The sequence below is a fragment of the Artibeus jamaicensis genome, unplaced genomic scaffold (assembly GCF_021234435.1).
Source record: "Artibeus jamaicensis isolate MK-2021 breed Jamaican fruit bat unplaced genomic scaffold, CSHL_Jam_final scaffold_833, whole genome shotgun sequence".
NCBI classification, from domain to species: domain Eukaryota; kingdom Metazoa; phylum Chordata; class Mammalia; order Chiroptera; family Phyllostomidae; genus Artibeus; species Artibeus jamaicensis.
Genome location: NW_026522056.1, coordinates 15,177,091 through 15,200,969, shown reverse-complemented (window position 1 = coordinate 15,200,969; position 23,879 = coordinate 15,177,091). Strand labels below are relative to the sequence as shown.

The 23,879-nt window shown below is 42.5% G+C and overlaps 1 long non-coding RNA gene across 2 annotated transcripts; it reads right to left on the bottom strand.

Moving 5' to 3' along the window:
• Positions 1–2,902: 2,902 nt before the first annotated feature.
• Positions 2,903–8,360, bottom strand: LOC119036801 (uncharacterized). Of its 2 annotated transcripts, none has more exons than XR_005080064.2 (3): positions 8,280–8,360; positions 6,889–7,140; positions 2,903–5,780 (listed from the first exon to the last, which is right to left on the bottom strand). It is a non-coding gene; the product is annotated as an uncharacterized LOC119036801 (long non-coding RNA). The 2 variants fall into 2 exon arrangements; XR_008390591.1 differs by having other exon boundaries at positions 2,903–5,776.
• Positions 8,361–23,879: the final 15,519 nt, after the last annotated feature.

Sequence of the window (23,879 nt, the reverse complement as noted above, 5' to 3'; positions counted from 1 at the left end):
AAGCAGTGCATTGGGGTTAGCCCGGTGTTCTCCGGTGAACTAAAAACCTTGCCCCAGCATTTGAAGAACCTGCTCAACCTGAAGTCTTCATGGAGATGGAGCAACATACAGGATTGTGTCCACCCTCTGCCTTGCTCGCCTGCAGGCTGTTTCCACCACATGCATCAGGGAACACATGCGTAATCCTTCTGCTCGCTGGCAGTCAGTTTGAATACTGCTTATCTTCTCAGCCATAAACTGTATCACAGCTTTGTCCTTGGTTTTGGGAGAACAGTGAAGCAACATTATCTGTCTTCGCTGAAGGCTGTATCTTAACCACCTTACAGTACCATTAATCTGTCAAATCATCCGCCAAACGCAAGGCATTAAGTATTATCTGAACAGAGACTTCTTGTCTACTGCAGGGTCTGGTCCACCCTTTTATTGAAAAGTCTCCACTTACAGTCCTGAACATTTCTGCGGAGGCTAAGCACCAGAGAAGGGATGGGGGTATCGTTTAGGGGGGCAGGAGGGCCCCTCTCATCCCCGGTGGGCACGTTAGAAAACAGTATGGTGGGGATGGATGGAACTGGTCAATAAGAAGTAGCAGACTGTTCATGATTTTCTTTTAGTTTTTCAGTTCATTTTTTTAATTTAAAAATTACAAGGTTTCTAACCATTCCAAATTCAATTTTTGTTTTGAAGACACGTACTGTCAGAGTTTTTAAAGCGTCATTGAATAATTGTCTTCTGGTGTGAAAAATCTGTGGTATAAAAAGCCTCTTATTTCTTAAAGACATGTAAACATGCTCAACTCTCCTCCTTCTGGACTGTAAAGACTGGGACAAAACTACTTAAGTAAAACTTTCACTTATTAATTCACGTCATGAAAAATATCGAGGTTTTTAGTCTTTTATAAAATGCCACAATTCAGTCAACGCGGTACTTTATTTTAACAATGCCCACATAGATATGAGTACTTTCTGTATATTCCTCCCCCCTTTGAATTCCTGAAGCTTTAATTAATAAAGTACATAGTCCTCTTGGTTTATTTCAGTCCTTCGAAGGGAACAATCAGCATTTCCTTACGTTCCTCACTTTCAGAGCCATCCAGCCAAGTTCTCTCCCCTGTCACCATGGGAGGTGACACAAAACAATGGCAGAGAGCAGCACACGGTTACTCGCGCTCCTCTGGTCCTGGCTGAGTTCACGGATTGCCCACGGAAGTCCCTTTTTTCTCTCTCCTGAATCCTATCTGAGCCCACGGCCCTATAAGGGAAAGTCTCCCTGCTTGGTGATGCAATGCCAGCACTCGACATTCTTTCTCATGAGTCACAGTCAATAAAAATTGTTTTCAGATGAATCTGCCTCTGCCTCCACACTGAGAATGGGAAAGAAGAACCTGTATCAAACCAAAACATCTCGTTTCATCAGCTGAGCTCCGGAGGACCTGCGGCTTCTGTAAGCAAAATGAAACGTGTTTCTACCCAAACTGAAAATCCAGTCTGTTCGTATTTTTCCTCAGGTGCACATATTCTATATTGCGAGGAAATGAGGTACATGCTGGAAAGTGTTTTAGGGTGTGGGGCTTGAGGAGCTACCGAGGACTTTTGTGGACAATAGTAATGAAACGTCCACAGGTATTTCGAACTCCTGAGAGCTTCCATATAAACATGAAGTTGTGGCATTTGTACGTACAGCATAGTTGAACATGGTTTTAACTTGCGATAGCACCGACCATTAGTTAAGAGAAGTGGGACTTTATTAGTGCCTTTCTGTTGTGTTGCTGCTAAAGAGACTTACAATAGGGGCTCGGTGAGCCCATGACTGATATCCAAGGTATACACACACATCAGCCGTGGACACGTTAACCCTTCGAGCTGGGGGAGATGGGAGTGAAGGAACACCAGTGTAATGATCATTGAGAGGTTAACTATCATTACTGTGAAAAGGAAGAGAGAAAATCTTAAGGAAGTGCAATCAATCACATGACACATTTTAAGGTTCAGCAGAGAGGGTGTGCATCTCAGGTTGGCATCCATAAAATTCCCTAAGGGGGAAATACACAGCATCTCAGATTCAACTGTAAATCAGAGCAAACCCAAGTCAGAATGAGATGAAGGATTTGCATATAACCAAAGCTCCAAGGTAGGACACCATAGACCAGTGAGAACCCGTTTAGATCTTGAACTTGACTTTTTCTCAGGCATTCCCAATAAAGCTACCCAGTAAGGAAAGGGGGCCAGGGTAGGGAATTAAATTTATTCATCCACCAAGAGTTTGTCTGTTTAACTTACTGAAGTGCCTTTGGTGATGGCATGTGCTTCTCTTCCTATGGGAAAAGGGAAATTATACCCAGAGAAGGGTAACTAGAATGGCAGAAGCGCCTGTTAAATGAGAAAGTGCTGAACCCCTCAGGCATGTTTAGCAATAAGAGCAGAAGCCCAGTGAGGACCATGGGGCTGCCAGCAATGCTAGGCAAAGGAGGGAAAGTGTGTCTTATAATCTCCGATTCTCTCTGGTCCACAGACCAACGTTAGCGAGCTTCTGAGCATCTTGGGTTGCTGCTTCAAACTTTTAGTTGGCAACCCTTTACCTCCTGAATCATGCTCACACTCCCTTCCCTGCTTTTCAAAGCTTTCTGTGACGTGGCTTTAAACTTCTTGTCCAGCTGTGTCATTAGACTAATCAGCTTCCTGTGCCCTCCAGCTCCTACGATGTCACGCATCTCCCTGCCCGTGTGCCATTCACCTCCTAGCACCTTCCCTCTCTGCTCAATTCCCTGTCCTTTGAAAACATTTAGGGTGCAGACATCATATTCTAAGATAACTGTTAGAACTATAAATTAAAGTACATTAGAACGGTGTAGACACTTGGAGATGTTTGTACAATCTCTTTATTTGACAAGGCTTCCCAAGCATTTTAAGCGTATGAAACCCTTTTTCGCAAAGCCAACCCCATCCAGCTCTCCCTCATGCCGGCAGTGCACTGCCTCTTCTGTGTTCCCGTAATACTGTGACGCCCTCTCTGACACTGACCACTGGCTGTTTTTTTCCTAATGTTAGTTATTCGTATAGCACTTTGCAGCTCAGGAAGCACTTTCACAAGGGGCCATTATCTACCTGGGAGGTTTTTATTCTTCGTGCAGATAACTCAAGCTCTGAGAGTGTAAGTAATACGTCCAGTATCACAGCGCTAATAACATTTGGCAGCGTTGAAATTCAAATGCAGGTTTCCTGATCCTAAATCTGGAACCTACTTCCCTCCAAGGATTGTGGTGAGCTTTAGTGTTTTTAAAAATCTATTAAATATGAGAGCAATCTTCAAATTCTATAGTGCCACTACCCAGTGAAAGAAGGGATTTCACCCTCTAGTGAAAGGAGGGATTCATCCATCAGACTGCAATCTTCTAGAAGTCAAGACTAGGTCACTTTCATCATAAACTATAAATGCACATTCTCAGGCGCACCCCCGACCATCTGAATCAGTATGACTCCAGCAGTCTGTCCAGACAAGCCCTCCAGGTATTCTGATACGTGGGCAAGTCTGAGAAACAGGACTGGATGAGAGGATTATCTTTTTTTTTTTTGTGGGGCCCTTGAACTTCAGAGGCTACAGAAGCATTATTGGATCATTCACAAGTACACAAACCTTAATTCTCAGAGCAGAAGACGGCTTACAGTGCTGAGTGAGCAAAGATTTTATCGGTGATTTAAATAAAAAGCATTTAAAAGACTTAAACTGGCAAGATTATGAGCTCTACAGGGTGTTGCCTTCCCTGGAAGGCAGATGTCAAAGGAGGAGCTAAGAAGACAGGACTTTGAAAGAAAAATTCTTCATGGGTGTCAGAAAAACTCACGGGGTGGGGAAAAGAAGATTTATTATAGATTTTCATTTTGGAAAAAAAAATCGCATTAAAAAAAAACGACTTGTTTTAGAAATTGCTGACAACAGGCCTTTAGAAAAGGGTGGAACCATCCAGGAGGGTTACCAAGTATAGGGAGCACGTATGAAACACCAAGGGCAAGGTTAACCCTTTAGCCTAGAAAATGGTCTTGGAGATTTGAGTTCCTGTGACTTTATTTTGGAAATACCTATGTGAGTTCAGCAATAACCTATTTTCACTTTTCCTAAACAATGCATTGTTCTGCAGAGAAAAAAAAAACTGTAAAAGTTTCCTGTTTTCTTTAAACTAGTATGAACAATGCAAAATGTTGCATTTGAACTGTGTACAGAATTAGCTAGCAAAACAGAGCAACTTGCTAAAGTTCAAACAACTGTATAACCCAAATAGTCTGCCCTCTGAATGATGTACCCTTCATGTCTCCAGGAGCCTTCTGGTGTGAATTTTTATTTAACGTCCAACAACAGCACAGCCCAGAATAGGCTACTACTTAAAATTGAACACTATACTAAAATGTTTACCAACAAAATACGATGCCTGGAATTTCCTTCAAAATAAATTAGGGGGAGGGGTGGTGCAGTCTAGATGAAACAAGATTGGCTGTGAGTTCATTGCTAAAGTTGGGCATGGTACATGGAGGTTCATTCTACTAGTCCATTTACTTTTGTGTATGCTTGAAATTTTCCAAAATAAATAATTTTTTTTTTAGTGGACGCTAGACATCACTGTCCTAGAATCCCCTAGCCATCCCTGGCGTGCGCAGTTCTTCTCTGGCCATCCCTCCCTCTATGGCCCCGCCTTCTCCCAGTGCTGGCATTTTTCTTCCCTTCTGCCACCCATTTCTTCACCTGTCTCTTCCTTTCTGTGATCCACCCTGTCTTCCTAACTTAAGGGGAATGCTAAATAAGTAAATAAATGAAAATAAAGAAAATCCTGTTCTATGCAAAGCAAACAATCTAATCCTTCTTTGTTGAGACTTCTCATCAGCCTACACTGAAGTGCCTACTGTTTTATGACCAAGTGTACTACCCCTAATGTAAATTCTTTTTCAGAACAAAAGCCATTCTAACCGCATGGAGAATTCTGCCTTCCTCTTTGCCCATCTGGATCCTGCAGCCAGCTTTTACAATGTATTTCCCCCACTAGAACTCTAAAATGTGTTTAACCTCAAAGTAGAAGTCATGAAGGGTATATCTTTTCTAGGACCCCAGGAAAGGGAATTTAGTCTCTGTGCAGAAACTTCCATCAGGAGAGGTCCAGCTATGAGACTTGACTCTTGATTTACCTCTAGTTTAGAGAAACAGGAGAACAGAAATCCCCACCATCTTCTCAAACTCTTGTTTTCTACATATTCCTTTTCCTTTAAACTCCTCTTACTCCTTTTACCAGAACTTCTGGCAAGTAACATGTTGACTCACGACATTTTATCACTTCCTTCCTCTGGCTCCCTTCCAGGGGAGATGCTAATGAGCTGTCAAGTGACGGATAGGCAAGGCAAGATGAGAGGGCCTTCCCTGTCACAAAAACTGTGCAGTCTGGGACTGGCGATGACAAATGGAGACAGAGTTCATTTCAATGAGGAGGCAGCTCCTGCATGAAGCCACCCTTTGTTTCCTCTGAAGTCCAGATTCTACGTCTCCCATCTGGGTGGATAGAGGGTGCAGCGGCAGGAATGGAGACCCCCGTGCGTCTCAGGGGTCTTCATTGCAGCTTTGTTGGAAGGATTTTGGACGGCACTTGTGGGACAGCTAAGTCTGGCTTCCTCATTTGAGAGAGAGAGTGTGTGCTTGGGAACATTTTGGCAGATGGCTTCTTTCCTTTCCACTTCAATTCAAGGGTTGGGAGGTCAGGCTGGCAGTCCAGCTTGAACTTGTCCAGGGTCAGAAAACATGCCTTTCTAGGAACAAAAGCAAAGTTGATGGTGAAATATTTGGAGAGTCTTCTTATAGGTGTCTAGTCAGTGTGGAGTGAGATAAAGTGTGGAAGGAGTTGGAGAATGGCGGGAGGAAGGAACCTCCTACGTTCTAAAAACCACTGAAATAGCATCGCCAGATGAAGTATGGGACACCTACTTAGATCTGAATTTCATGTGTGGTTGCCTCCCACGTGGCCCCCATTTTAACTGGATACCCACTTACATTTGACTTTCAAATAAACAACAAATACATTTTTAGTGTAAGCGTGCCTTAAATATTGCATGGGCACACACATAGTAAGGATTATATTTACTGTCTCCCTGGAGTTCAGGTTTAACCGCGTCCCTGCCATTGGATTTGCTGATGACCCTATATAGCAACCCAGTCATTCTGACCTTTTCTCGCTCCATCGAATGTAGCTAGTGGCCACGGTGTATTTGTCAGGGTGAAGCAAACACAAGGACTGTGGCAATAATACCTTATCTCGACCTACTGTCAGTGCAAAAGTCATCTGTACTTTTCCTCTGGGAACGTTGTTTAAACAAGGATTGTGCTATGAAGTAACTCCCATCCAAAGGTCTTCTATTACATCATATGTGCTTCTTGGACAGAGCACACCATCAAGAGCTCAGAAAGCATTGCTTGTTCCACTCTTTTTGTGCTTTTGATAGCTTTTTAAATTTTACTTTTTAATGGTGAAAACTTTCAAGTGCACACTGAAGAAGAAAGAATAGAACGATGGACTTCCACATGCCCATCACCCAGCCTCAATAACCATCTACTCATCATTGGTACCACCTCACCTGTAGCCCCCTATCCTGTCCATCCTAACTGCTCTGTTTTGAAACAAATCCTGGATAGCTGGAGCTTTATTACTTTATAATTTCTTATTTCTCACTATATCTTGTCTTTCCTAGTAATGGAACTGTATGCCCAATGGCTACCCTAAACTTTCTGGACAGTGTTCTATGTTTTCATAGTTGTCTAGTCACCCACCTTCCCCAATATAAAATCTAAAAAACTACTCTATCCAGAATGCATTGCCTCCAGGGCCCGTACATGAGACTTCAGTTTGAAAACCAGACCCACCTGGCAAGAGCCGGCTGGGACCTGCACTGTGGGAGGAGGCAGGAGGGGTGGAAGGTGCGCACCATCAGGCCTGTCTGCAGGGCTCCGAGAGCTGTTCCTGGAGACTGGCCCTAGGATACACCCCTCGGGTCTTCCAGTGAGTCTGGGAGCTCCAACACACCTTCACACATCTTTCCTTCTTGCCTCTGCTGGAGAAGATTCCACTGACTTTAACTTGGTAGCCTGACTGACACCGAAGCAACTTATTCTTACCTTCCAAAGAGACACAAAAGGAGAGGCACACAAGCATTTAAGTAACTCGGGGGAAAATGTGATGTTTCGTGTGAGCTTAATAGTTTATTGGACGCTTAAGCTGGTGGGACTGTCCTGGAACAGAACTTCTCAAAGCATCCCTCCAATCAGCCACATCAGCATCACCTAGAGGCTTTTCCATTCAAATTCTTTGTATCGTTCCAATTTTAGTCTATGTGCTGCCGAAGCGAGCACCATTCAAATTCTTGAGTCCACTCCCAAGACCTAGTGAATCAGAAACCTTGGGGGAAGGGGAGCCCAGCAATCTGTGCTTTAACCAGCTCCGGGTAAATCTGGGGTCAGCAACAACAGTCTGAGGCCCATATCCTGCCTACCGCCTGTTTTGTGGATAAAGTTTTATTGGAACACAGTCACAATCATTTACGTGTAGAGTACTTGTAATATAGACCATGCGGCCCACAAAGCCTGAAATATTTACAATCCAGCCCTTTACAGGAAAAGGTTGCTGACTTTTGGTTTAGATTCACACGAAATGATAAGTCAGCAAAAGTCGGAGTATGAGTTAGTAAGAGGTGAACTGGAACACAGGACACTAACTCATAGCAAAGCAGAGCTGTTGGGATTGGTGTCCATGAAAGCTGCCTTTCACCATTTAGCTGAGAATGACTGGCTGTTGCTAACTTCTGTCAGTGGCAATCTCTGCAGCTGAGGACTTACACTGAGCAAAATCTGATTTGATAAAAAAGTTCTTTAAAAATGTGGGCCAGCAGGTTTCTGGGAGTGGTGGGGGAGGCCCTGGGGTGGGACTGTGGGGTGTGCGGGGACCGGTGCGGTGGCTGTGGTGCTAACGAGAAACTGCTAAACTTCTTGTGGAAGCGAAGTAGGTTTCCTAAGAACACAAGGGATGGAGAAGAGAAAACCCATGGTGGCCGTGGAAGCCCCGACGCTGTGTAGGTCAAATTGAGGTCTTCACACCGTCACGAATTTACTGCAAAGAGAGAGCGTGCATTAACATAGGAACAATAAAAGCCATGTTGCGGGGCCCAGGTCAGTTGCTGAGCATGAAGTGAAAGGCGAAAGAGAAGTCAGTTTTAGAGAGACCCCCTCACAGGGGCTATCAAAGTATGCACGCGTTTTACTTAGAAGGTTCGCTGCGTTGACGGCTCCATGGACATTCCTGGATTCCCGCTGCACTTGAAACCGCACCGGGGCTGCTCACGGCTGCGAACTTCCTGGATTAACAATCTAGAAATAAAATAAATGACAATAAACTGTGACTTCTTCAGTATTTAATCCCTGTAGTTCAGTTAGAATTTTTTTCGTATCTAGCATGCTGCCCGCGTGCAACTGAACTTTAAAGTTCATTGCAAAGCAGATTATTGTCCCTTCTTTTGCACAGCGGAAGTGAAATTTGCTACACCAACAAGTTAAGGACATTTTCACAAATTGAGAAATAAACATATATGCCAATTTGTAGGTAGTTTTGCCTTGTCCTTTTGGATGTGATTTTTAAAATTAGACTGATGGTGATATAATAAATGCTGAAGTTCAGTCATAAATGAACATCTTCTACAGGTAAATATTGGGGCTATGTATTTTTATGTTTTTAGTGATTTTTAAAACCTATTCTGACCTTATAGCATCATCAGCATTACTAGAATTATGAAAATAATTGCATTATAAAGAAGTTTGTAACTTAGCCAAATAATGATTTTTATAACTGTCAAAGACCTGAGAGTTGAAATTTCTTATGTGTCTTTTGATAAACTACAGTATTGTTTAAGTGTATTTTTTTTTTTGTTTGCTTATTGGTACAATTTAAGAACTTTATTTAAAAGCAATTTTGGGAGATTACTAGGTACGGCTTTTGGAGCCGTGATGTTTTTGAACTACAGCTACATGGTCAGTAAGTAAACTACGTGGCCTTGATTCCATGTGTTCTGTGTGTTTTGGCCAAAGGACTGTACCTTCATTGTGACTGTAAAGCTTCCTTGGCAATAGTCATCCTTCTTACCTAGTCCCTTGTTGTGATTATACTTCTGGTTATTTAAATGTTTTAAAAGACTAGGAATGTTACTCAGATCTTAAAAACGATTCCAGTCTTCCTGCATCCAACCGAAATGTTTTAAAATATAACAAAGTGAAAATGTTATAATGCACTTGGATTAATTACATTCTATTAATTAAAATATGTCCCAATAAATATGCCCTGCATCTGTGGGTCTTCTACTGGGGTCTGACTTAGAAAGAGGTCATTCAGCTTTTGTACTAAGCAGACAAAAAATATTCAAAGCCCATGAGAGCGTCTCTGCTTAGGCATGGGAACAGAACACTGCAGTTTGGTGTATTAATGCCTCTATCTTACTAAATCAAAGCTGTCATTAGGGTCTATAAATTTAAGTTGTCAGCTTAGTTCTTTAAGACTGGTTTAATGTGAACCAGTTTTTCTGGAAATTGCAAAAACCATAAACAACCAAGTTCTATAAATAATTGTCCTCTTAGAAGATTTAACATTGTATTCTCCAGCTTATTGAAAGCAGTTGAATATATATGTTAAGTGCATGTATTTTAGTAACTTCTTAAGACATACTAGTACATACTTTAGTATAGATGATTACCAAGTACAAGAATTATGTTCCACTACTTGGCGACGAATAATGCCAATTATAAACCTAGATAATAATCTGCAAGGTTAAGGTCATAGCTAGAATCAAGTTTAGCTTTGACTGATTTTAGTAGGTTACTTCTTGTGTTAGATCCGTAGTAACTGTAAGTTAAAATATTGAACTGAAAGATCAGGAAAAGTTGAATATCTTGTGGCAAATGATACTTGCATGTTAATGACGTTGACTGAAAAATAAAAAGTCTGTATGTGCATGTGTGCATTTGTGCATGTGTGTGTATATCCAGAAGACAGTCTCTCAAATAACCAGGCACAATCACAGGAAAAGCAGAACAAGGCCTAATTCTATCCAAATATTACACAAGTAACTCCAGTCCTCTTGTAAACCAAATGTGGTTGTCTGTGTTGTTGGGGCATTTTTCACAAATGCTAAAAAACAGAGAAAGTGGATTTACGGCATGAGTCAGAGGGTGCAGAGAGCAGCTTCAGTGAGTTATCTGAGATGGATACAAGGCAAAGGAACTCTTCAGAACCACATATGGATGCCTGTTACTTGGTCATGCTTCATTCCATTCTGCTTCAATCCTTCTACTTGAAGAAGAGGCAGCCACACAGGGTTACGCCTGCTTTCTAGTCTGTTTTCTGGCTACCTGGGTCCTGGCCAAGGGTTTTTCCAACCTGTCCTCCCTGGTTTCCTCAACTGGGAAATGATGGGGTGGGGCCAGATGATCTCTAAGATTCTTTCAAGTTCTAAAATGCAGCATTTGCTTTGCAAATGGTCTAATGCTTCTTCTGACATGGATCATAGTTTCTGAGATACCTCTTAGAGACCACGCAGTTCTCACACCTAAGCTCTTCACAGAAGGAAACAGTGATTCTTATCCAGTGCTGGTGTGATAACTTTTCTTGAAGATCTATTTATATGTGTGTCAGAAGACTTAAAAACAATGAAATCTCTTTGCTCTAGCAATTCCACTTTTAAGAACTCATTTTAATAAAATGAGAAAGAATGTGCTCAGTGATATAACAACAAGCATTTTGGTTTCAGCACTGTTTATAACAATGAAAAATTGAAAACAGCCTACATGTCTTATCAATGTGGTTAAGGAATCTGCGGTATAAACATATTATGGAACATTATATGATCATTGAAAATGATGTTATAAAAATATAATTATTGCATGGATAAGTACACCTATTGTTGAGTGGACAACAGCTTCAAAGCATCATTTTTCGTTACTATATTTTTCTGTAATGGACTTACCATTATTTATACTATTTATATGCCTACATTGTAATCTACAAGGGTACACCTGAAAATTGTCAAACTGGTTACTGCTGGGTGGTAGGATTATGAATAACTTTGATCTCATTGTCTTGCCTTTATTTTAAGTTCTTCTACAGTGATGACATATTACTTGTATATGTGTGTTAATGCACACACACATGCATACATATACCATAGTTCAGAGAAGTGACATAAAATTTAAACAAATAAAACTGGACACCACGCTATGCCCAGCTGACATAAATACCCTCCCATGCAGCTAGATGGGGGCAGCAGGACCCACGAGGGTCACAGGCTGCTCTGGTTTTGCAGAGAGGGAAAGAGGCAAGTCTGACATTGGAGGACCTTTTGTTCCTTCTTCATATCCTGGCTAGGGTGACCAACTATCCCGGTTCGTCAGGGACTGAAAGATTTCCTGGGATGGGAGACGTTCAGAGCTATGCTGGGAAAGTCCCCAGGCGAACTGGGGCAGGTTAGTCAACTTATGCCTGGCAGACTTGGGAAGAATGTCTAGCACTTATGCAGGTACGCAGAGGTGCACGTCTGACTCACTCTGTGGTACGTGGTCTCTTGAGCGATCACTGACAGAGGTGCTTCTGACCCTGGCTCTCCAGGCCTGAAGAGGCTGTGAGCTCGGCAGGATGGGGTCAGGACTCAGAAGAGGCTGTCTGACCCTGAAGAAAGCAGAGCCCATTTCAGGTGACGCCTCGTCTCTGCATTTATCCCAGTGTGTGCATCTGTTCCGTGTCTGAGCCTCCATAAGATGAAACAAAGTGTCATCTGAATAATTCAGGCTCAGTTAGCCATCCAACGACTTAATTTCTTACTTCAATTATTATTAAACATCGAACTAATTAATGTTGCTGAAGTTGCACTTATTTGATTCCATTAGCCCAATTGTGCCCATTCTGCCAAAACTCTCAACATTCTTTTTATGAAAATGAGAGAGGAAGGAAAGGGGTTAGAGGAGTGGAGGCCGGCAGACCACAGCTGGCGTGGACAGGAAGTACGGGCAGTGATGACAGCGGAAGTCTGTGTAAACCTCTGCGAGCTTCAAGTCGCCTCTCTCTCTGGGTTGCACCTGCACGTATTGGTAGGTGGGCCGGGGGAGATGGTGCAGAAGAGGACCAGTGCCCATTCAAAAAATGGAAGCTGTGATCTTGTCTTGCTGCCTGTCCCCTTTATTTGGAAGTAGCACAGCTTCTTTTCTACCAGCTGAGTCAGGAGACATTCTCATGGGTAATTTCAGGGAACCTGTGCATTGCTCACTTTCACATCACTGTTGGCTTGGGTGTGCTGGAGTGCTCTGTCAGGGCTGTGAGGGTGAGTGTCTCCACTAAGCAGACGGGGCACATTCCCAGGCTGGGTCATGCGGGTGAGTTCACAGGCGTTCCTTCTGTCTTCTAGCCTGCGGTGTAAAGTTACATTATTTCCGAGTCCACAGGGTCAGCATGTGGAGTGGAGTAGAGAGAGAGGCCCAGACTTTAGAATTAACCAGACCTTAGGACTGAACTGCAGCTCAGCCACTTGCCAATAACATTTGGCAAGGTATTGAAAAAATGTTTTAATTTATTGAAAATTTTTAAGAAAGAGAGAAAGGGAGTGGGGGTGGGGAGAGGAATTGATTTTGTTGTTCCACTCACCACACATTCATTGGTTGTTCCTTGTGTGTGCCTTGACCAGGGATTGAACCACAACCTTGGTGTATTGGGACAACACTCTAACCAACTGAGCTACCTGGCCAGGGTTTTGCAAGTTATTCAATATTACCGCTTCCTCAAATATGCAATGAAAATAATATACTTCGTACCTCATTCTCATTTTTCTCCTCCGCTGAGTTTCTCTGACCTATGTTCTTTTGTTGCCTGTAAAACATACAGAAAGAGGGTCCAGCTGATCCAGGGGGTATTCCAGATTATTCTCATCTTTTGCCACACAGTGGCCACAGGCGTGGAGCCCGGATCTTATTGCACAGAAAGCTCTCGAGTCATTTTTATTTTCTGAGAAAGGCTTGGATGCAGCGGTGTTTGTCAAGCATAGTGCAGGGACTATCGGTGGTCTCTGAGGTTCTCCAGCTGTTGTAAAATTCAGGGTGAGAAAGTGCCCATGGTCTTTGTGGGGAGGAAACGTAGGGGAGCCCCACTGACCCTGGGTGGGGGGATTCTTGGTCTTCTCCTAGTCACCATGTAAGTCCCACCAAGAACCCACATCATTGAATCCTTTGTTGTTCTCCCCACCTCATCTTCACCAACCACACAAAATGACAAGGTTTGGGTAGCAAGAAATCCCCTGGATTTTTGTTGCTTGTTTTACACCATTAGGAAGAAGAGGGAGATCAGGTGGGAGAGACCACCTAGCTTTTTGGTGAAGAAATAAGAAGCGTTGGTGAGATGGGTTCAGGTGCATTTGCTGGTAGGAATGCAAATAAGATCCAGAGGAGGGTGACGTGAATGTGAGCAATGAGACAGTTCCCTGAAATTGCCCATGAGAACCTCTGATACAACAGACAAAAAGAGGGTGTGCTACCCTCAACTGAAAGATGACTGACCCCAGGAGAAGATCACACTTCCTACCTGTACATGTGTGTATGTGCAGCACAGAAGTATCCCATGCACTAGAGTGGTCGTGAAAGCCCCACCTCTTGTAAGCAAATCCAAACTAAGGACCCAGGACACTTGTTTGACCTAATTATCCAAGAACACCACTACTTTGTCCTCCTTATATTTGGGGAGAGCAAAAGTGGGTCCCGGAGCAAAGAGAGGCCAGGAGAGGTGAGCTCAGGTGTATTTGCTGATGGGAAGGCACCCTATTTGAGAAAAACAATTTACACGGATATGTGAAAACCTTTAAGAATTCCCTTTCATTGAGCCAATAATTCTAGTTCTAGGACTCCAGCCAAAGAAAATAAGCAGTGATGCTGATGAGCATGTATGTTAAAGGTTCTCACTGTAGCATCGTATATTAGAGCAAAATACTGGGGAAGAGATTGGTGTGGCCAAGCATGGGAAATATCAAAATATGTTTAAGTGCATCTGTGGGCTGGAATTACACAGCCAATGAAAACGATGTTTTAGATGCATTCATTTCCTGATCTCAAAAGTAATGCACGTGTATTGTTTAAAAGTTGAAACAGCACAAAGGGGAAGAAATGAGGAGGTCCCCTTTTATCTCAGACCCCAGTCCTTCTCCATCAGTAATGACTACTCTCACCAGTGATAGATCGTGCTTTAGAAAAAAAAGAAGTGGAATAACAAAATGATTTTGAAGTAGTGGTAAGTGGACGAAAGATGCACATAAAAAAGATCTGAACTTCTCGGTGTAATTACAATTTAAGAGACAAGGGATAAGAGTAACATAGAAACGAAATATTCAAAACTGTTTCTGAGTGGTGAAATTAAGGGTAATTTTTATTTTCTGTGTCTTCTAATTTTTTAATAGTGTGTAATATTACTTTCTAAAATTCAGCATTTAGAGAGCTAAAGATTGTGTTCAAGTTCAGAATACAGCAAAGAGCACAAATATTCTTTATAAAAAATAAAGCTTTACAAAAATCAAGCCCTTTTATATTTACACATGTGTTTCCCTATTCTCAGGTATAAGTTTAAAATAATGCTACAGACCAATATACTTTTGTTCTAGAATACCAAGGAAATGAGTCCTATCTCCCCACCAGCGTCCTCCATCATCCTACTAAATTGACATAAAAGAAAGTTAGAAAATACCACCAGAAAGTTTGCATAGTTTTGGGGCTGTTCTTAACTAGTATTAATCGGTGGTCTTGTGCTCAAACAAAAATATTCCTCTTATTTTGCCTTTGAGTGCCACTTGCTGAAGTTGGACTTTTGACTCTCTATAAATGAATCCACTGGGGAAAATAAATTTGACACTGGTTCTTAGGTCAAGGTCTAATGTTCTGAGATTTTGCAAAAGAATCCCAAGGGAAAATATTTGTTTGGTTTGTATGTAACAGCACTTAGGAACAAACTGTCCAAATTCCAGAAATGTTAACTGTGCATTTGATAGTCTAATGCAGGTTTTGGGACATACAGTGCTGTTTTCAAATCCATACGCAAATTTCACAAAGACAGCATTCCTAAATACCCCCAGAAGGATCCAGTAACAAAAGCACTAACTTCTGATGTTGGAAAGAGCTTTCTGCACTTAAATTGAAATGTATGTATGTGTTTTGATGATGAGATTCCCTTACTTGAGAGAAATTGGAAGGGTATCAGCTTCTCATTCTGTTCAGGATTATTCTGTCTACACCATATTACCTATGGCCCCTGGTCAGGTTCAGCATTGAACCTGTGGCAAGTAGAACAAGCAAATATCCTATTTGCATCCACAAACTAGTTAATTGGTGAAGTAAGTGATGATGTTAGTAGTTACTTAGATTAAGATCTGTTTTTGACTTGGATAAACAGACATGGGACTTACCTGAAGAATACTTGGCACCAAATGAGCAATTCTTTTCCTGGGATTTTTCTCACGCTTACCAAGCTATCAGGGTACATGTGACAGTGGTGCAGTGGCAGTGGCTGGCACAGTAAGAAGCCAGGGCGGTGGGTAGGAGTCTGCCACTAAAGCTGGATTTAGATTTTTACTTCTTTGTATTTTGAGTTCTTGAGACCTGGTGTTTCATGTATTTACAGATGTATTTTGCATTAATTTTGCTAGGGCTACTGTAACAAGATAACACAAACTGGGTGCCTTAAATAACAGAAATTTATTTTCTCACTGTTCTGTATGTTAGAAGTTCAAGTTCAAGGCATCAGCAGGATTGGTTTCTTTAGAGTGCTGTGAGGCAGAGCCTATCCCATGCTTCTCTCCGAGATTCTGTGGTTTGCTGGCAACCTTTCACATCCTTTGGCTGGTGGACACACCACTCCAATCCCTTATTTTGTGTTCATGTGGTGTTTTCTCTGTGGGTGTCTGTCTTTAAATGTCTCCTTTTGATGAGGACACCAGTCGTATTTGAATTAGGATTCCACCTCATTTCAATATGACCTCATCTTAACTAGTTACATCTGCACCAATCCTATTTCCAAATAAAGTCACCTTCTGAGATATTGGGGTTTAGGACTTCAACATATGAATTTTTAAAGAATACAATTCAACCCATTACAAATATATAAATAGGTACGTGCATACATGTATGTATGTATAGTATGTTTTGAGGAGAGATAAACACAGTTAAATTCAGTGTGGCCTGCTCTGCACACTGGTTGCATGGTATGGAGTTTCACTTGAATTCTGCAGCATTACTGTGGAAAATGTATGTATGTTGCTTATTATAGCAGTTATACATTCCATACATTTGTGGCATTGCCTTTGAATTTGATGGTAGAATCATGCTTCATATATCAGTATTTTGGGGGCCAATAATAATAGCTACATATGCATACAACCAGCATAGAGACAAATAGCAAAAACCACATTGAGATGTGAGATGTGGTTTATGATTTCATAGAATTTGTTCTGGTTTCCAAGGTCAATAGCTGGTTCACTTCTTCATTTTGGGTTAGAAACTTACTAACTCCACACTAGTTTAGCTTCAGCTTAGGTGGTTGTGCATTGTCAGAGCAGACTTTCAGGACCTGGGTTTGGTACATGATAGAACTAGATCACCTAAAACTTGAAAACTTCTGCAGCCTTGTGGTGATGGAGAAAGTGACACTGCAGCAATGAGTACAGTGGACCATGGCACATGTGTGACAACGGAAGTTCTGTGAAGTTTCGCTGTAGATAGCTGATCTCATCTGCTCCTTGAACTCCTTTGTGAAGAAACTGATGGGTACTGAGTAGCTATTACAAGTTCCCTGGTACCAATCCTCAGAGAACAGATCTAGGTTAACCTCTGACCAGAGGTGAGAAAAATTTTACATATGTCCAAGAGAGCAAAGCACAAATTTCAGGAAACAGAACCTAAGTCCTTGAGTGTTCTAGATAGATTTTCATCTACCAGAAGAAGCCATTTGCTGGGTGCAGGGTATAGATCTGAGGACATCAAGGGACTACAAAATGAAAAGGCATGGGGCATCAAAATTACAACTAAGCTATAGAACAACCATCATTCGGAACTGTCAGAACCCAAGCTGAATGGAAGTCCTACAAGTGAAGAATTAAAGAAGAAACCAAGTATAGAATTAAAGAAGAAACCACAACAAGATGCGTAGGAGGGGCAGAGATGTGACTCACAGCCACACGTGACGAATAAAAATCAGGAAGGATATCTGAAGAGGGAGGGGTCCCAGCCCCACATCAGGCCCCCCAGATCAGGGCTCCAGTACTAGAAGGAGAAGTCTCCACAACTTCTGGTAGTAAAAACCAGTGGGGATTGAAGCTGTGGAAGACAGAAACTGCTAGAGTCTCAGGAAGTTTCTCTTAAAGGGCCCATGCACAGACTTACACTGACTCTCACCCTCTGAGCTCCAGCACCAACGCAGCAGATTGAAAGGCGTCAGAGACATACAGGGAGAAACCAAATTGTTCAACATCGAGAGCTGGGAGGGCAGCTTTCTCCCAGACAGAAGTGCTGGCAGAGGTCATTGTTCCTGTTGTGAGCCCTCCCTCAGCAGAGCCACATAGCTGGCAAGCAAGCTCCATATCTGAGATTTCATCAACCTAGCTCAGTCTGTTTGCCCCACCCTGGTGATTCCCTGAAGCCCTGCCCCACTCACCTTTCAGGCCCACCCAAGCTGTTTCTAGCAGCTATTCCATATGAATGGCTTGTCTTGGCCCATACTTCAGATTTCCCTAAAATGTCTCGAATAAGCAGCATCTGGCTTCAGCGAGCCCTGTACCTCTCAATAAGTTGCCTCAGGCCTGGCACTAGCAGCAGCCGGCCTTGGTTTACAGCTCGACCTCACTTGGGCACTGCTAAGCCCAGCACAAGTAGCAGCCCCTTGCAGATTGCTTTGTAGCTTATGCTCTGTGACACCAGACAGAACACAGGCAGTGGCTGACCTTGGACATGCCAACAGCAATCGAGGCTCAACTACAGCAGGAGAGTGTACACAGCTCACCTGGTGGGTGTGCCTTGAGTGCCCAGCTTAGGTAATAGGGGAGGCTGTGCCACTGGACCCTACAGGATACTTACTGCATTAGGCTACTTTACTAAGCATGGGAGACGTAGTAGGTCTACCCAATACATAGAAAACAAACACAGGGAGACTGCCACAATGAGGAAACAAATAAACATGGTCCAAATGAAAGAACAGAACAAAACTCCAAGAAAAGAACTAAACAAAATGGAGACAAGCAATTTATTGGATGCAGAGTTCAAATCACTGGTTATAAGGATGCTCAAGGAACTTAGTGAGGACCTCAACAGCATTAAAAAAAATTCAGTCAGAAATGAAGGCTACACTAATTGAAATAAAGAACAATTTATAGGGAATGAACAGTAGAGTGAATAAAGTCAACAATCAAATCAGCAATTTGGAATACAAGGAATTGAAAAACAACCAGTCAGAACAACAAGAAAAAATAATCCAAAATAAAAATAAGGATAGTGTAAGGAGCACCTGGGACAACTTCAAGTGTACTACCATTTGCATCATGGGGGTGCTGGAAAGAGAAGAGAGACAGAAAGATATTTTAAAACCTATTCAAAAAAACTTTCCTAACTTGGTGAAGAAAATAGACATATAAGTCCAGAAAGCTCAAAGAGTCCCAAACAACATGTACCTAAAGAGGCCTACTCTGAGACACATGATAATTAAAATGCCAAAGGTTAAAAACAAAGAGAAAATCTTAAAGGCAGCAGAAAAAAAAAAGCAGTTAGTTACCGACAAGGGAGCTCCCATAAAACTATCAGTTTATTTCTCAGAAGAAACTTTCCGGGCAAGAAAGGATTGTCAGAAAAAACAAAAACATTCAAAGTGATGAAAATCAAGGACCTACAACCAAGATTACTCTAACCAGAAAATCTATCATCTAGAATTGAAGGACAGATAAAGAGCTTCCCAGACAAGAAAAAGCTGAAAGAGTTCATTATCACCAAATCAGTATTGTGTGAAATGTTAAAGGGCCTTCTCTAGGAAGGAGGGAAAAAAAAAACACAGTAAGATGAACAATAAAATGGCAGTAAATACATATTTATCAGAAATAGATTCTAAAAAACAACATAAACAGACACGCAGAACAGAAACAAAATCATAGATGCAAAGACCGTTTTGATGGTTGCCAGATGGGAAGTGGGGTTGGAGGTGTGGGTGAAAAAGGTGGGACTATTACATAGTACAAATTGGTAGTAACAGAGTAGTCATGGGGATGTGAAGTACAGCCCAGGGAACAGGGTAACTAAAGACCATCTGTGCGTGATCCATGGACACAGACAATGGTGTGGGGACTGCCTGAGGGAGTTGGGGGGACTGGATAGAGGGGCCAAAGGGGGAAAATCAGGACAACTGTAATAGCATAAACAATAAGATACAATTTTTAAAAAGAAAAGGCACCACCTCCAATAAACGATGGTTGTAAAACAGTTAACACTTTAACAATAATTATTTTTTTCAAAGAGAGAAATAGTTCTGAGTTTTCAGGTAGAATGCTAATGCATTTTAAATGTTATTTATCATTCAAATGCAGACAAAAACCCTTTAAAAATTGTGATACCCCACATACCCATCAGCTAACTTCAACAATGATTAATAATTGTTATAAATTAATTGTTTTATAATAACAATAGCAATTATTAGCAGTTTAAAAGCTTTGCTGGAAAATATTACAGATAGCAGATAAGGCATTGGGAAAATGGAAAAATTAGCTGGGGTATTTCTTGATAAGCTCTAAATCCTAAAATAATAGCCTATTGTACATGGACAGTGAGGACCATTTCAGACTCTCCTACGAGTCCAGGCAGCCGGCAGAGCCTCGGAGGGGGGAGGATCTCACCCCCCCCACCCTATTGTTGACTTGGGCAACATCCCAGAGGCCACTCTATAAGAGTTAAGGCTGGATCTTTTGCTTAGAGAACCCTCCCACTGCTGTCTCTGTAAGGACCAACTCTCAAACTTTTCAGTTCGTGAAATCTTTCTAATGAGGCCAAACCCTCCAGCCATCTATCCTACCTGTGTTCTCTGACCCCGGGGGGAGCTTGCCTCTCTTCACTCTGTCTGGTGTTTCCAGAAGCCCCACTGCTCAGAACCAAAGACCGCATCTCCTTTTCTCTTTTCTCTTTCTCTTTGTGCTGATTGGCCAACATAAATGTGTTTCTCATTATTTGGCCTGTTTTACAATGTGAGAGCCTGCTGGGGTTCATTGCTTTGGGGATTACTAGGTATTTCATCTCATACCAGACTGGCCCTTCCCTAATGTTTAACAATGGCAGTCTGTCCGAAGACAGAAGCGCTTTGCTAAAGGGAAAGGCTCAACCAAATATTAAGCTTTGGGAGATTTCTGTCCGCGTTTTAAAAATTGTAATTCCCTTTATGGCTTGTGTATATATGTATGGGGGGGGTGCCCTGCGGGTGGCAGACAGACCCAAAGGTAATTCTCAGGTTCAAAGCCATGGTGGAACAATGGAAAGAGAACAGGCCTTGGAGCCAGAAGGTCTGGTTTGAATCTCAGATCTTTTTTTGCTGGCTGTTGGAACGGCTTGTGACTTTGAGCAAGTTAATTTATCTTGCTGAGCCTTCCTTTCATCATCTGCAGGGAGATGATATAACCTACTCCTTGGGATTGTTGTGAAGATTAAATGAGATGCTAATGAAATCACCCGGCACATTGTGAGGGCTCAATAATCAATGCCTCTTCCTGCTCTTATTGTTATCTTCCTGTGCAATGGTGAGGAGGGATGGCATTGAGAAAACGGAGCCTGTGACCGAGGGCTACCAAAATCCATGGAGTAGAGGTTTACAGTAGTAGAGCTTTGCTCTGTGTTTAAGGATCGTTTGGCAGGGGGCAGGGGGAAAACACTGATTAACCCAACTCTGACTACTCTAGGCGAGTCACTTAACCTTGGTAACCTCATTAAAGAAACATCTATTGAGCCCCTGCCTCTAGCTCCAGGGCACTGGGTCACCTGTGATATGGAAATCATAATAATCCCCACTTTCATCTTATGGTTGCCCTGGGGATCGAGCGAGAGAGAAAATGTCTGTGAAAGTACTTGGTAAACTTCAAGCACTATCTAAATGTACTGCTGTGGACGTGAGGTAGAGGGTACATTGACTCTGTCCCATTCATGAGGTTCAAATACAAACTTTTCATTCCTGGGTATTCAGCAGAGAGCAAACACATTCTATTTGACTTCAGCACTGAACGAAAAGTAAACAGTACCTTTTCAGATGCTTTGCTTCCTCTCTTCTCCCTTGAAAACAAAGCCAGGCCCTTTAAGTGCTTCCTGCTGAGTTTAGAAAGAGATGCTGGATGACAGGTCAGCCCCCCTTCTCTCCTAGGGCCTTGGAGGGAGTGGAAAAGTGAGGCACCAGAACAAGGGTGTCTAAAAAATGGTTACATTTGGTTCTTAATTAAGAGACTGAGCTTTTCTCAAGCCCCAAACTAGGGCCAAGAACCCCCAAGACAGGTGCCTTCCTCTTCCACAGTGGGGGTGGGGGGGCAGCGGTAATCCCAGGAGAAGTACATACAAAAGCGCTTAGACAATACCACTGCTAGATAATGTAACGCGGCACTGTGAAAATGAGGAGGAAGGAGCCCCCCTTTTGTCTCTCTTACTATTTATAATCTTCCCATTCCTCACCAGACCCGTGGGGCTTCACTGCCCCATGAAGGCTTTGTGGCACTTAAATCTCGCTTTGCCTTCTCTCTCCTGAGGTCCCCTGTAGAGTAGGCATGTTCCACACTGCTCTTTGGCCTTAATGATTTTATGTTCCTTATTTATTCATTAAAATTTGCCCATGCACCAGGCACTCACCGTGTTGGGTACTGGGGATCCGAGAGTGAACCAAACAAACATGGTCTTTTCTCTGAAGGAATTTACCATTTAGAAGAAGGGAGATTTCAGAGAAAAAGCAATACATGATACACCATAAAGAATGTAGCTTCCATTCCAAAAGCAATGAAAACCATCGGAAAGGCTTTAAACAGCTTGATTCAGATATGTGACATACAATAAGCTGCACATGTGTATTGAAAACCCAAATTTGAGAAGTCTGACATGTGTGTACACCCAGAAAATCATCACCACAGTAGAGTGAGCGTATTCTTCACGCCCCAAAGTTTTCCTGTGCTCCCTCCTTTCCCTGAGGTCTAATCCAAGCAACGACTGATCTGTATGTAACACCACTGAATAATTTGAATTTCCTAGAATTTTATATAAATAATCATACAGTACATGTTCCTGTTTTTATATGGTTTCCTTCACTCAGCGTATTTATTTTGAGATTCATCCAAGTTGTGCTGTGTATCAATGGTTCATGCTTTTTACTGTAGAATAATATTCTACTGTATGACATGCCAATTGTATATCCATTGATCTGTTGATGGACCCTTGGGTTGTTTTCAGTTTTGGGCTATTACAAATAATATTGCCATGAACCTTTGCATATAAGCATTTATGTGGACATATGCTTTCATTGTTTTGGAGGTAGACAGGAGTGGAAATGCCTAGTCATGTGGTAAATTTATGTTTAATTTTGTAAGAAACTTCAGGTCTATTTGACCTTCAGGTCATTTGTTCATGTCAGCTCACTATGGAATTATGGAGGCATAGACAATGGTGGTGAAGAAGAAAAATAATAGCTGAGAATTTATGGACATTTTTCACATGCCAGGCATTTGTGCTAAGGATTTTAAATGCCTTAGTCTTTACTACCACCATTAAACCCTCTGGTGTAGGCATATGATTGTTCTCATTTACAGATGGGGCCTCTGAGACTCTGGAAATTAAATCACTTGCCCAAGGTTACTTATCTACCTCGGGCCTCTCTCACCCCCAAGTTTGCACTCATAACTACAATATAAATGTGAATGAGTCTGTGGACACTAAAGTCTCGTGTTTTGCTTTCTCTTCAGATGGGGTGGGGAGAGAGCACAATATTCTGCACCCATGGTATGGGTTCTATTTAATTGAGATATTGGTTTCATTAAAAAAAATCTCTGAACATTTTATTGGCCTCCTGTTCCCCAAGGGGTGCCCCACTTCTGCTGCCTTTAAAGCCTCAGAACTTTGGTGGAGGTCTTTTGGAAGGAGTGTATGGAGTAGCAGTTGTCCAGTGTCACCAAGATTGAAGTCCTTCCCTTCTTCCAGTAGGCAGGGCTAGGTGACAATCTCAGCCTCCAGCTTAACCTTGATGTTCAGCAAGACCTTGTACTTCTGGGCCTGGCCCTGCCCCTCTGCCAGGGTCTGGGCCAGCTCTGTCTCCAGGTGCAGCAGATCCCGTTGAGCTGTTCCCTCTGCCTGGCACAGCGCGCATCCACCTCCCTCAGGCTGTGCTCCAAGCTGGCCCGCAGGGTTCTCATGGGTCCAGGTCGATCCCCAAGGACAAGACCGTACATCTTAGCTCTGTGAGTGTCATCTCAGTAGTCTGCGAGGTGACCACTCTGGTGCTCTCGTCAGTCTGCTAGGATCAGTACTTGTCTAGCTCCTCTTGGCTCTTCTGAGCCAGCTTGTCATTCTGGGCCCAGATGTCTGCTATACTGTTTGTTGCCAAGGTCCTGAGAGTTGGGGGCATCCAAATCCATGGTCAACCCAGAGTTGGCAGTCTGGTTTCATAGACCATTTACTGCCTCCTCGTGGTTCTTCTTCATGAAGAGCAGCTCCTCCTTGTGAGCCTCGATCTCTGTCTCCAGCTGCAGCCCCGTGATATTGGTGACGTCAATGACCTTTCAGAGTTCACTGATGTCACTCTCCACAGACTGACA